Source organism: Stegostoma tigrinum, chromosome 6, assembly GCF_030684315.1.
Source record: "Stegostoma tigrinum isolate sSteTig4 chromosome 6, sSteTig4.hap1, whole genome shotgun sequence".
NCBI classification, from domain to species: Eukaryota; Metazoa; Chordata; class Chondrichthyes; order Orectolobiformes; family Stegostomatidae; genus Stegostoma; species Stegostoma tigrinum.
Window position 1 is genome coordinate 108,758,521 of NC_081359.1, and position 14,914 is coordinate 108,773,434.

Consider the following 14,914-nt stretch of genomic DNA (forward strand, 5'->3'; position numbering starts at 1 on the left):
ATATAACATTGGCACATGTGTGAGGGAAGCTGACTAGTCCTATTTCCTCAGCAATATAAGAGGATGCTCTCAAGGGGTGGGGGTATGGGGGAGGGTGGAAAGTCACAAGTTGTTCACGCAAAGTACTAAAACAGAGAGATTCATATTTATGAACAGTGTATTTTCGCAACCACCTGCATCTGAAATGACTTTAAAGCCAGTGAAGCAATATTTTGATGTGAACTCACTGCCAAAATGTAGGAAACACGACAGTGAATTTGTGCTCAACAAGCTGCTGAAACAGCAATGTAATAATGGCTGGATCTTTGTGGTATTGATGGAAGTTTAAATATTGCCCAAGATACCAGAGCAATCTTCGAAATGGTAGTGTAGCCAGGGACAGAATTCATGGGCCGTGGTGCTTCTCCTGGCCCGACCATCCTGGTCGCCAACCGAGCACAGCAGCTCTGACCCAACCTTGAGCTTACAGGGTTCTCTAACCTTCACATGTGCAATGGGACCCGGTTATTGGACCCTGATGTATTCCAACTGCTGTCTCAGGTCCTTGGCCAAGGTAACCAATTATATCTAACTGCAAAAGCAGGCAAGGCCTCAGTTTGAAGTCTCACCTGAGAGAAGGCAACTGCAACATTGCAGCATTCCTTCAACACTGCAATGGACCGTTAGCTGACACTGTTGTGCTCACATTCTGGATTTTGAATTGACAGCCATGCAACCTGGGAGTGCTACCCACAAGATTTGAATATAAACATAATGTTACTACATAGAACATAGAACATAGAACAGTACAGCACAGAACAGGCCCTTCAGCCCACAATGTTGTGCCGACCATTGATCCTCATGTATGCACCCTCAAATTTCTGTGACCATATACATGTCCAGCAGTCTCTTAAATGACCCCAATGACCTTGCTTCCACAACTGCTGCTGGCAACGCATTCCATGCTCTCACAACTCTCTGCGTAAAGAACCTGCCTCTGACCTCCCCTCTATACTTTCCACCAACCAGCTTAAAACTATGACCCCTCGTGCTAGCCATTTCTGCCCTGGGAAATAGTCTCTGGCTATCAACTCTATCTATGCCTCTCATTATCTTGTATACCTCAATTAGGTCCCCTCTCCTCCTCCTTTTCTCCAATGAAAAGAGACCGAGCTCAGTCAACCTCTCTTCATAAGATAAGCCCTCCAGTCCAGGCAGCATCCTGGTAAACCTCCTCTGAACCCTCTCCAAAGCATCCACATCTTTCCTATAATAGGGCGACCAGAACTGGACGCAGTATTCCAAGTGCGGTCTAACCAAAGTTTTATAGAGCTGCAACAAGATCTCACCACTCTTAAACTCAATCCCCCTGTTAATGAAAGCCAAAACACCATATGCTTTCTTAACAACCCTGTCCACTTGGGTGGCCATTTTAAGGGATCTATGTATCTGCACACCAAGATCCCTCTGTTCCTCCACGCTGCCAAGAATCCTATCGTTAATCCTGTACTCAGCTTTCAAATTCGACCTTCCAAAATGCATCACCTCGCATTTATCCAGGTTGAACTCCATCTGCCACCTCTCAGCCCATCTCTGCATCCTGTCAATGTCCCGCTACAGCCTACAACAGCCCTCTACACTGTCAACGACACCTCCGACCTTTGTGTCGTCTGCAAACTTGCTGACCCATCCTTCAATTCCCTCGTCCAAGTCATTAATAAAAATTACAAACAGTAGAGGCCCAAGGACAGAGCCCTATGGAACTCCACTCACCACTGACTTCCAGGCAGAATATTTTCCTTCTACTACCACTCGCTGTCTTCTGTTGGCCAGCCAATTCTGTATCCAAGCAGCTAAGTTCCCCTGTATCCCATTCCTCCTGACCTTCTGAATGAGCCTACCATGGGGAACCTTATCAAATGCCTTACTGAAGTCCATATACACCACATCCACAGCTCGACCCTCATCAACCTTTCTAGTCACATCCTCAAAAAACTCGATAAGGTTTGTAAGGCATGACCTACCCCTCACAAAGCCGTGTTGACTGTATTTGATCAAGCCATGCTCTTCCAGATGGTCATAAATCTTATCCCTCAGAATCCTTTCTAACACCTTGCAGACGACAGACGTGAGACTTACCGGTCTATAATTGCCGGGGATTTCCCTATTTCCTTTCTTGAAGAGAGGAATTACATTTGCCTCTCTCCAGTCCTCAGGTACGACTCCAGTGGAGAGCGAGGATGCAAAGATCTTCGCAAGTGGCGAAGCAATTGCATTTCTCGCTTCCCAAAGCAGCCGAGGACAAATCTGATCCGGGCCTGGCGACTTGTCAATCTTAATGTTTGACAAAATTTTCAGCACATCAGCTTCGTCTATCTCTATCCATTCCAGCATGCACACCTGCTCTTCAAAGGTTTCATTCACTACAAAGTTCGTTTCTTTCGTAAAGACAGAAGCAAAAAACTCATTTAGGGCTTCCCCTACCTCCTCAGGCTCCACACACAAGTTCCCTATGCTATCCCTGATCGGCCCTACTCTTTCTTTGACCATTTTCTTATTCCTCACGTAAGTGTAAAATGCCTTTGTGTTTTCCCGGATTCCTTCTGCCAAGCCTTTCTCGTGCCCCCTCCTGGCTCTCCTCAGACCATTTTTGAGCTCCTTCCTTGCCTGTATGTAATCCTCTCTAGCTGAACTTGACCCTAGCTTCCTCCACCTTATGTAAGCTACCTTCTTCCTTTTCACTAGAAGCTCCACCGCTCTCGTCATCCAAGGTTCCTTAATCTTACCCCTTCTTGCCTGTCTCAGAGGGACATATTTACTCATCACTCCCAACAACTGTTCCTTAAACCGTCTCCACATGTCTATAGTTCCCTTACCATGGAACAACTGCTCCCAGTCCATGCTTCCTAACTCATGTCTAATGATGATGTGTTTGCTCCTTCGTCCTTCTCAACCCACCCCCAACAAAGTTCTCCATGTAAATTATGTTCTGTCTCTAGTGCAGTGCTGAAGAAGTGCTGCACTGTTGGAAGTGCAATCTTCTGAATAATTTTGTTAAATCAATGTCACTTCTGCTCTTTCAAGTGGTTGGTCATCTCCAGGCCACTAATTCACATTTTGGTTCATAGAAGCTTGTTGTGCACAAACTGGTTGTTACTTTTCCTACATTAATGCAGTGGCAGTGCTTCAGAAGGGTCTTATCTGCCTAGAAATTGATGTTCTGGGGTTGTGAATGATGATTTTGTAGTATAAGCCTTCTGGCCCACCCTCATCTAATGTCTTACTGCCCTCCACTCCTTCAGACTTTCCGTGATCCAAAATCACCAAGGTATCAAATACAAGATTATCTACTGATGGTTCTCCTATTCAGATATATGGCTTGTGACTCTGCACATGAAATGTCTCACTCTATAACTGAGGACATCTAGAGAAGAAAAAATATAATTAACAATTAATTCCAGTTTCAACCAGCCAATTGGCCATCAATTGGTAGGAACCACATGATTGCGTCAAGATTCCCACTAACCCTCATTCATTGCAGATTGGTCATCATGTAACTCCACACTGTCTGAAACATAGAGTAGAATTAGAGAATATTTACAGCCCAAAAAGAGGCCATTCAACTTGCCCAGTTTCTGTCAGCTCCTTCCAAAGAGCAATTTAATTCATCCCACTTCACAGTCCATTTAATTGTAGCTCTCAGATACACATGCAATGAAGCATGTTGCAAACTTGATTGGGTCATTAACGGAGAAGCCTGAAGATTTCAGCACAGAGGAAGGATCTTTCACTCATTTTGACTGCCTCCGATGCCACATTTGTGCTATTTATTCTCATCCACAAGATCTTTTCTGTGAGTTGATCTGATTCAGTCGTGACGGTTGAGTTTTCATTTCAGTATCTTTGCAGTGTTTTTTCAGAGGTACAGGTGGAAAAATTTGCAGTTGATTAACCGTGCAAGATGGTCATTTTCATTATATCTTTACACTCTTCCCTGAAAGAACATTGTGTAGTGGAAAGATCCACAGATTTAAGAACAGGCTGGAAGGCTCCTTTTATTATGAGCATAACCATTTTCAAGTCTGCTGGTGGGTGGTGCTTAGTACAGCAAACAGACCCTTCAGTCCAACTTGTCCATGCTGACCAGATATCCTAAACTGACCGAGTCAAATTTGCCAAGATTTGGCCCTGATCACTCTTAAATCCTTCCTATTCCTGTACCTATCCAAATTACTTTTAAATGTTGTAATTGTAGCAGCCTACACCATTTCCTGTGACCGCTCATTCCATACACGCACCAACCTCTGCTTAAATAAGGTGCTCTTAGGTCCCTTTTTAAATCTTTTCCTTCACCCCTTCTAGTTTTGGAATTCCCCTCCCTTTACTATTCATCCTATTCAAGCCCTTCATGATTTTATAAACCTCTATTAAGATCACCCCTTAGCCTCCAACATTCCAGGGAGAAAAGCCCCCAAGCCTCTTCAGCCTCTCCCTATAGCTCAAACCCTCCAATCCCAGTAACATGCTTGTAAATCCTTTATGAATCCGTTCAAGTTTAACAACAACTTTCCTATAGCAGGCCTATATGGAAGGAGGGTTTTATAGGCTCTACACAATGGAGGAGGCATGACTACACACAACACCAGGCGCCTGAATCCCACTCGAAGTTCAGAATTTTGTCACTGCAGCAGTGCTGTCTTAAGAACTGGTTGGAGCACTGAGAGTAATTTGGGAGCTGCCTAATGGCATTTTCCAGAAACCGAAAACTAGCTCACTGCTGATGAAGAGTCACTCGAGCCAAAACGTTAACTCTGCTTGCTTCACAGGGATGCTGCCAAACCTGCTGAGGCCCTCCAGCAATTTCTGTTTTTGTTGTAGTTATTTGTTGTGGTGTCCAATGCCCCTTTACAGGATGGCCACCTGTACCCAAGAACTGCTAGCCTGTTGAAAGGCTGGTGGCCTAGCTGTTTCCGCATTGCCCCTTGGAGCAGCAACCAGATCTGGGACAGTACCTGGAAAAGAGGGCACGATGGAAGCACTCTGAACTCCCACCTGGGAGTAAGGGGGAAGAAAGAGGCTGTAAGAGGGATGAAAATGGGGACGAAAGGTCACAGATTCTGTGCAAGAAAGAAGAACAGGAAACGTGGAGGCCTTCGAGGACCGGAAAGAGCGTGCGAGTTGGGGTTGCAGTGGAAGAAAGCAGTTGCAAGGTTGGGGTGAGAATAGCGATGCTGCAGGAGGGTGTGTGCAATGAAAAGAGCGATACAAGGATGGCAAGTATATAAGGGATGGCAGCAAAGGAGTTTGGGGGAAATAGGGTGACTGCAAACAGAGTGGGGAATGAAAGAGGATGCAAGAGGTTGGAAAAAATAAGGAGAAGCTGGTGGGTTGTGTCAGAAAGAAAAGAGGGTGGTTACATGGGTGGTGGGAAAGGCATGAGTGGGGACAAAAGGCTGCAAAGAGACAAGATTTTAAACCTGCCAGTAAAGGAATATTCAACAGAAGTCCGGTAAGTCACTAAAATAATGATATTGTAGTTGACACAAGCTGATCCTATCCACCTTTCCTCATAAGATGACTTGCCTATTCCAGGTATTAGTTTGGTAAACCCTCCCCGAACTGCTTCCAAAGCATTTACATACTTAAATAAAGAGAGGACGGGGCGACACGGTGGCTCAGTTGTTAGCACTGCTGCCTCATAGCACCAGCCACCTGCTTTCAAATCCACCTTTGGATGAATGTCTGTGTGGAGTTTGCACGTTCTCCCTGTGTCCGCTTGGGTGCTCCGGTTTGCTCCCACAGTCCAGAGGTGTGCAGGTTAGGTGAATTGGCCATGCTAAATTGCCCATAGTGTTCAGGGATGTATAGATTAGGTGGGTAACAGGGGGATGGGTCTTGGTGGGATGCTCTGATGGATGTAAGTTTGCTCGCTGAGCTGGAAGGTTCGTTTTCAGACGTTTCATCACCATTCTAGGTCCGAAACGTCTGAAAACGAACCTTCCAGCTCAGCAAGCAAACTTACATCCAGAACCTCAACCTGAGCTGCAAACCTTCTCGAAACTCGGGATGCTCTGATGTTCGGTGTGTGTGGACTTGTTGGGCTGAAAGGGCCAGTTCCACACTAAGGGATTCTATGATGATGATGATCAATACCATAAATGGTACGCAATAGTGCCCTGTATAGTTACTTTCTAATTAATCTGTTCAGAGATGTTATTACACACCTCTAGAGCAGGTGGAACTTGAACTCGGGCCTCACAGTTCAGAGTTGGGAACACCACCACTGCATCACAAAGGTCGCTACCTACTTCTGGTAAGTTAGTCCTCATTATTTGCAGATTCACTACCTGGATATCGACATGCTTGTGATGTCTGCTACAGACCCTGTCTTTCTTTTCTCATCGACTTGTCTGGTTGGATCACACTGCCCTTTTGTGGTAGTTTGGGGAGCTACATAAGACCAAATGATATAGGGGCCGAATTAGACCATTTAGCCCATTGAGCCTACTCTACCGTTTGATCATGTCTGAGACATTTCTCAACTTCATTCTCCACCTTCTTCCCTTAGCCCTGACCTCCTCATTAATCAAGAACCAATCTATCATGTCAGCAGTATCCACAAAAGCATGTGCACCTACCTTCTGTGGCTATTGTGGATTTGGTGTATTCAATTTCCCTCACAATAAACAGTAATATTCCATTAACTTTCTCAATTACTTAATGAGCTTGCACAGTGATTTTTTTGTGCATACATTGTGCATTTAGTGCATGCGATTCGATTACAATTCTAACACCCATATCTCTGTACATTTGAGGGCTTGCAATCTCACCACTTAGATAATGTGCTTTTTTATTCTTCCTGCCAAATTAAGCAAGCTCACATTTTCCCATATTATACTCCATGTGACAGATTTCTGTTCATTCCTTTAAGTTATTTATATCCTTCTTATGCCTTCCTATGTAGTCTCCTTATGTCCTCTTTTCAACTTAATTTACCACCTGTATTTTTGCCATTGGCAAATTTAGTAACCATAACTTCATCCAAGTCATTTATGAATATTGCTAAAAGTTGAGTCCCAGCACCAATCTCTCTGGCACACAACTTAACACTTCTTACCAAACAGCATGGGTATAAATGGGTCATTCTCTGATTCCTGCTAGCCAGCGAATCTTCCATCCATCTTCCAGTATACTCCTAACTGCATCATAAACCTTTATCGGCAGCTCAGTGGTTAGCACTCCTGCCTCTCAGTGCCAAGGACCCAGGTTCAATTCAACCCTTGGGCGACTGTGTGTGTAGAGTTTGTGCATTCTCCTCGTGTGTGCATGGGTTTCCTCTGGATCCTCTGGTCTTCTTCCACCATCCAAAGATGTGCAGCTTAGGTGGATTGGCTGTGCTAAATTGCCCGTAATGTACAGGCTGCGTGGGGTAGTCATGGGAAATACAGGGTTACACGGTTGTGGTTGGGTGCGAATGCATCGGAGGGTCGGTGTGGACTTGATGGGCCAGACGACCTACTTCCACATTGTAAGGATTCTATGATCTATGATAATATACTCCACGATAACCTAGTACAGCACATCCACCAGCTTCCCTTTTTGCAGTGCACATTGCTTTCTCAAAGAACTCTACTGAGTTTATTAAATATGATTTCTTTATCATGTTGGCTCGGCAAGTTACCTTGATGTTAAGCTAACAGATACTGCTCTCTGTCTCCCTTCTTTTTTAAATAAAGGAGTAATCTTTTTCATTCTAATAGAACATTTCCCAAATCTAGGAAGTTTTCAAAAAGTATAACCAATACATCAATTACTTTATGGTCACCACGTTTACATAGAACATAGAAAAGTGCAGCACAGTACAGGCCCTTCGGCCCACAATGTTGTGCTGTTTAATACCCTAACATGAAGCCCACCGGGCCACAAAAACTTGTCAGCCCTCAGGGCCAGTATTTTTCTCAGTACTGTAGTGATTGTAGCAAGGTCAGCCAGCTGGACTTAATATAAGCTGCTCAAAGAGGACAAGGCAGCGCAGCCCATAGCTTCAGGCCACAATCAGTGGTGGGCTGTATTACTAAGTACATGCAATTACAAGTTAGAACGCTGTCTGGGAAGCAGAGTTGCAAATGCAGATGCTTTGAGTGGCCTGCCTTTAACAGATACTTCACCGGTTGCACACCTGGTAGAAGAGGCTGTAAAAATATTAAATTTTCTGGACACACTCCCAGTCACAGCTAACAATATCTGACTTTGGACATAGAAAGACCCAGTCCTTTCAAAACTGAAACACTTGGTGGTGATGGGGGAAACCAAAGGGCTATCAGAACTCGAGCTGAAACCTTTTTGGAGCCGGACAGACCAAATCATAGTAGAGGGCAACATATTGTAATGAGGTGCAACGGTGATAGCTGCATTGGGGGACAGTGCCCAGAGTACCAAGAAGAACAAAAGTTACTGCCAGAGGCTCTGCCACATCTGTGGGAATGGCTGGATAAACCTTGGACTCAGTTACATATCAAGTGTCTGGTCCTTTCATGGGTTCAATGTTTTGAGTCATTGTAGACGACCACTCGGCGTTGGACATGCATAGAATCCATTAATCAAACACTACGCATCTTTCTAGTAAGTGGACTCCCAGAAATGTTAGCAACAGGCTACCATTTACCAGCAGGAAATTTGAGTATTTCTGAAAATTGAGTGGGATTTGACATATACAGACAGCTCCATACCACTCCTCATCCAATGGCCTGGCAGAAAAGCAGTCCAAACTTTGAAGGCAGGCATGAAGAAACAGTCTACGGCCTCATGAGATACCATGTTGTCATGATCCTTATACGGCCACTCCACGTGGATAGTGCCTGCAGTGTTGCTAATGGGTATGTGACTCTGCACACCTTAAGTCGGATCATCCTGGACCTGGGAGGCAGGGTGAAATGGCATTAGAAATGCCAGTGCCAGACACCCGACTCTGCCAAGTAGGAGAGACAGTTTAGATTAGATTAGATTCTCTACAGTGTGGATACAGGGAACTCATATTGTAAGATGTCCAGCTGACTGACCTCATTACAAACACTACATCCATCCCCCTCCAAATCCGAGGACTTAGGTCGGTCCTTTCACAGCCCTAATCAGGGAGCCCTGACTAACATAAAGAAAACTAGTAGCTGACACAGACGAGGCAGTACTAAAGTCAAGAAGTCTTCATGTGTAAATAAAGGGTGATTTGGTGATGGGATACTGACCTTTGTGGAATTGTTTCAAGTACAACTTCTGTGGTGTTTATAATGGGATATGTCCTTTTTGTTTATATTAATGCACAGAGCTCTCTTCTTTGCAAACAGACACAATGTGTGTGCACTGTGCCTATTTCGCTCAACAAAATAGATGGCAGCCATTTTCTGGTTCTCATGACAGTCCACTGACCAATCAAGGTCAACCTGTGTGGTTTAAAAGTTAAAGTTCAGTAGTTAACAGTCAGTCATCATTAACTGCTGCATTCTCCATGCTGATGTCTCAACCATTTGCCTACTAGTGAGCACTGTCCCCTCTGTGTAATTGTTAGTTTTCTTATTTATGAATATGTTTGCAAATTGACCTGATCAGTGCATGATGAAAAGCTTCTGCAAACTATCTTTTTCTGTGGGCAATTCTGAAGTTCTCTACTGCCAAACAACAAATTTAATCCACAAATTATTACTGTTGAGATTCCGCTTTTAATTTGGTGTCAAGGTCTTCATACATCAGTGATAGTAACATGGCAAATGAATAAGCCCATACCAAAAGGTAGCCCCTGAAAATTAAAATATGGCCCTCTAGAATTTCCACACATATCACCCATAAACTTTCCTCCTCTCACTTTGAACTCATGACCCCTCGTAATTGAGTCCCCCGCTCTGGGGAAAAAGCTTTTAGCTATCCACCTTGTCTATACCCCTCATGATTTTGTAGACCTTAATCAGGTCCCCCCTTAATCTCTGTCTTTCTAATGAAAATAATCCTAATCTACTCAACCTTTCTTCATAGCTAGTTTCCCAGTGCCAGGAACCTGGGTTTAATTCCACCCTTGGGCGATTGTCTGCATGGAGTTTGTACATTCTCCCTGTGTCTGCTGGTTTCCTCCGGATGCTTTGGTTTCCTCCTACAGTGCAAAAATGTGCAGATTAATTGGATTGGCCATGCTGAATTGCCCATAGTGTCAAGGGATGTACAGGCTCGATGGGTGATCCTTGGGAAATGCAGGGTTACAGGGATAGTGTAGGGGAGTGAGTCTAGGTGGGGTGCTGTTCAGAAGATCGGTGTGAACTTGAGGAGCTGAATGCCCTGTTTCAAAGCTGTAGGGATTCTGTGATTCTGTGATCTAAATTACTGAAGTAACTGCTCTATTCAGAACTTGTCACAGCCGGAGATACCTGGCTGGATGGCACAAGTGCCGTAGGAATAACTTTAAAGCAACCATGAAAAGGGCAAACGTACCCACTGACGCAGGAGAGGCCCTAGCTTGTGACAGTCCCAGTGGCAAAGGTTTGTTTGAAAAGGCACCAAACATGTGGAGAGACTTTGTCAGGAACATGCAGAGACTGAGTTGAGGCATCAAAGGGAATGCACCAATCGCCAAAATGATTAATCTACTTGAACCTTCAAGCACCACTGACTCCATGTGCCGGAATCTGCAGATTAAGCATTGTATTTAACAGCCAAGGAATCTGAGTGGAGGAAAACCAACCTTAATCCTGAAGAACTGCCTGAAAGGAAGACCTGACCTCCATCTGTATGAAAAATGATTGTACATTTTAGCAAACCTTTAGTGACATTTCTCGTCTGGCCTGGATGGCTTAGTTCCATAGTGGACAAGCAAGTCAGCCAATAGGATATTCTCAGGATTTTGTTTTATTCTGGATGTGAGTTTGCTCGCTGAGCTGGAAAGTTAGTTTTCAGACGTTTAGTCACCATTCTAGGTAACATTGTCAGTGAGCCTCCGACGAAGCACTGGTGTTATGTCCCACTTTCTATTTATCTGGTTAGGTTTCCTTGGGTTGGTGATGTCATTTCCTGCGTTGGTGATGTCATTTCCTGTTCTTTTTCTCAGGGGATGGTAGATTGATTTGAAGCCAATGTGTTTGTTGATGGAGTTCCGGTTGGAATGCCATGCTTCTAGGAATTCTCGTGCGTGTCTCTGTTTGGCTTGTCCTAGGATGGATGTGTTGTCCCAATCAAAGTGGTGTCCTTCCTCATCTGTACGTAAGGATACGAGTGATAGTGGGTCATGTCGTTTTGTGGCTAGTTGATGTTCATGTATCCTGGTGGCTAGCTTTCTGCCAGTTTGTCCAATGCAGTGTTTGTCACAGTTCTTGCAAGGTATTTTGTAGATGACGTTTGTTCTATTTGTTGTCTGTATAGGGTCTTTTAAGTTCATTAGCTGCTGTTTTAGTGTGTTGGTGGGTTTGTGGGCTACCCTGATGCCAAGAGGTCTGAGTAGTCTGGCAGTCATTTCCGTGATGTCTTTGATGTAGGGGAGCGTGGTTATGGTTTCTGGGCCCGTTTTGTCTGTTTGTTTGGGTTTATTGCTGAGGAATCGGCGGACTGTGTTCATTGGGTACCCATTCTTTTTGAATACGCTGTATAGGTGATTTTCTTCTGCTCTGCGTAGTTCCTCTGTGCTGCAGTGTGTGGTGGCTCGTTGGAATAATGTTCTAATGCAGCTTCGTTTGTGGGTGTTGGGATGGTTGCTCCTGTAGTTCAGTATTTGGTCCATATGTGTTGTTTTCCTGTAGACGCTGGTTTGAAGTTCCCCATTGACTGTTCGCTCTACTGTGACATCTAGGAATGGCTGTTTGTTGTTGTTTTCCTCCTCTTTTGTGAATGTTATGCCAGTAAAGGGTATTATTGATGGTCTTGAAGGTTTCCTCTAATTTGTTTTGTTTAGTGATGACAAAGGTGTCATCCACATAGCGGACCCAAAGTTTGGGTTGGATGATTGGCAGAGCTGTTTGTTCGAGTCTCTGCGTTACTGCCTCTGCTAAGAACCCTGATATCGGATTTTGTTATCGGAGGAAAACAACAGCAAACTGCCATTCCTAGATGTCACAGTAGAGCGAACAGTCAATGGGGAACTTCAAACCAGCGTCTACAGGAAAACAACACATATGGACCAAATACTGAACTACAGGAGCAACCATCCCAACACCCACAAACGAAGCTGCATTAGAACATTATTCCAACGAGCCACCACACACTGCAGCACAGAGGAACTACACAGAGCAGAAGAAAATCACCCATACAGCGTATTCAAAAAGAATGGGTACCCAATGAACACAGTCCGTCGATTCCTCAGCAACAAACCCAAACAAACAGACAAAACGGGCTCAGAAACCATAACCACTCTCCCCTACATCAAAGACATTTCCGAAATGACCTCCAGACTACTCGGACCTCTTGGCATCAGGGTAGCCCACAAACCCACCAACACACTAAAACAGCAGCTAATAAACTTAAAAGACTCTATACAGACAACAAATAAAACGAACGTCATCTACAAAATACTTTGCAAGAACTGTGACAAACACTACATTGGACAAACAGGCAGAAAGCTAGCCACCAGGATACATGAACATCAACTAGCCACAAAACGACATGACCCACTATCACTCGTATCCTTACATACAGATAAGGAAGAACACCACTTTGATTGGGACAACACATCCATCCTAGGACAAGCCAAACAGAGACATGCACGAGAATTCCTAGAAGCATGGCATTCCAACCGGAACTCCATCAACAAACACACTGATTTGGAGCCCATCTACCATCCCCTGAGAAAAAGAACAGGAAATGACATCACCAACCCAAGGAAACCTAAACAGATAAATAGAAAGCGGGACATAACACCAGCGCTTCGTCGGAGGCTCACTGATGATGTTACCTAGAATGGTGACGAAACGTCTGAAAACTAACCTTCCAGCTCAGCGAGCAAACTCACATCCAGGATTTTGTTTTATTCATTCATAGTATGTGGATGTCACTGGCTGAAAAGTGGTTGTCACTTTGGAAGATTCTGTCAAAGGATCTTTGGATTTCTGCAGTGCATCTTATAGATGGTACACATTGCTGCGACTGAGCATTGGTAGTGCAGGGCATGAATGTTTGTGGATGTAGTGTCAATCAAGCAGGCAGCTTTGTACTAGATGATTGCAAGCTTCTTGAGTGGTGTTCTAGCTACAGTCATCCAGACAAATGAGGAATATTGCCTCACACTGCGCATTTCTAATCTCTACTGTTAAAAAATGGGAAAGAAATCTCCAAACAGAATATTCACTTTTGCACCAATACAAGATAATAAAATAGCAGAACCTGGGAAACACGTCACTTCAGTCCTTAGCTTTTAAATCAGCTCAGTGGTTAGCACTGCTACCTCACAACACCAGGAACCTGGGTTCGATTCCACCCTCAGGTGACTGTCTGTATGGAGTTTGCGCATCCTCACTGTGCTTGCGTGGGTTTCCTCTGGGTGCTCCAGTTTCCTCCCACAGATGTGCAAGCTAGGTGGATTGGTCTTGCTAAATTGTGCATAGTGTTCAGGGATGCCTAGATTAGATGGGTAATAGAGGGATAGGTCTGGGTGGGATGCTGTGAGGGTCAGTTTAGACTTGTTGGGCTGAAGGGCCTGTTTCCACAATGTAGGGATTCTATGATCAGTAAGGAAATCAAAGACAATAGGAATAAGATAGGAAAGTGGAGTTGAGAATGATCAGGATGAACACAGCAGGCCAAGCAGCATCTCAGGAGCACAAAAGCTGACGTTTCAGGCCTAGACCCTTCATCAGAGAGGGGGATGGGGAGAGGGAACTGGAATAAATAGGGAGAGAGGGGGAGGTGGACCGAAGATGGAGAGAAAAGAAGATAGGTAGAGAGGAGAGTATAGGTGGGGAGGTAGGGAAGGGATAGGTCAGTCCAGGGAAGACAGACAGGTCAAGGAGGCGGGATGTGGTGGTTGGTAGGAAATGGAGGTGCGGCTTGAGGTGGGAGGAAGGGATGGGTGAGAGGAAGAACAGGTTAGGGAAGCGGAGACAGGTTGGGCTGGTTTTGGGATGCAGTGGGGGGAGGGGTCGAGCTGGGCTGGTTTTGTGATGCAGTGGGGGGAGGGGATGAACTGGGCTGGTTTTGGGATCCAGTGGGGGAAGGGGAGATATTGAAGCTTGTGAAGTCCACATTGATACCATTGGGCTGCAGGGTTCCCAAGCGGAATATGAGTTGCTGTTCTTGCAACCTTCGGGTGGCATCATTGTGGCAGTGCAGGAGGCCCATGATGGACATGTCATCTAAAGAATGGGAGGGGGAGTGGAAATGGTTTGTGACTGGGAGGTGCAGTTGTTTATTGCGAACCGAGCGGAGGTGTCCTGCAAAGCGGTCCCCAAGCCTCCGCTTGGTTTCCCCAGTGTAGAGGAAGCCACACTGGGTACAATGGATACAATATACCACATTGGCAGATGTGCAGGTGAACATCTGCTTGATATGGAAAATCATCTTGGGGCCTGGGATAGGGGTGAGGGAGGAGGTGTGGGGGCAAGTGTAGCACTTGCTGCGGTTGCAGGGGAAGGTGCCGGCTTAGAACTAAAGCTCAGCATCTAACAAGTCCTAGCTGTCTTGCATTCTGTACCTCTGACTGGTCTGCCCTATCAAGTGCTGGAGAGAATAGTGATGCAAGAGTGACAGAGATTGCAATAGAAAGAGCCAGCCAGGTGATGTCAGTATTAGCCACTTGATGCCAGGAAAATGTCATCAACCCAGGCTTTCAGAAATCACATGATACCAGGTTATAGTCCAATGATTTATTTGAAATCTCACAAGCTTTCAGAGCCCCTTCATCAGGTGCTGTGAGAGAACAGAGCATACAGACCCAGAATTCATAGACAAAGAGATCAAAAAATCATACAACTGG

At 44.9% G+C, this 14,914-nt stretch overlaps 1 protein-coding gene across 6 annotated transcripts in view; it reads left to right on the forward strand.

Moving 5' to 3' along the window:
• aamdc (adipogenesis associated, Mth938 domain containing) overlaps positions 1–14,914 on the forward strand; it is a 60,057-nt gene that overhangs the window by 30,148 nt on the left and 14,995 nt on the right. The window lies entirely within an intron of this gene.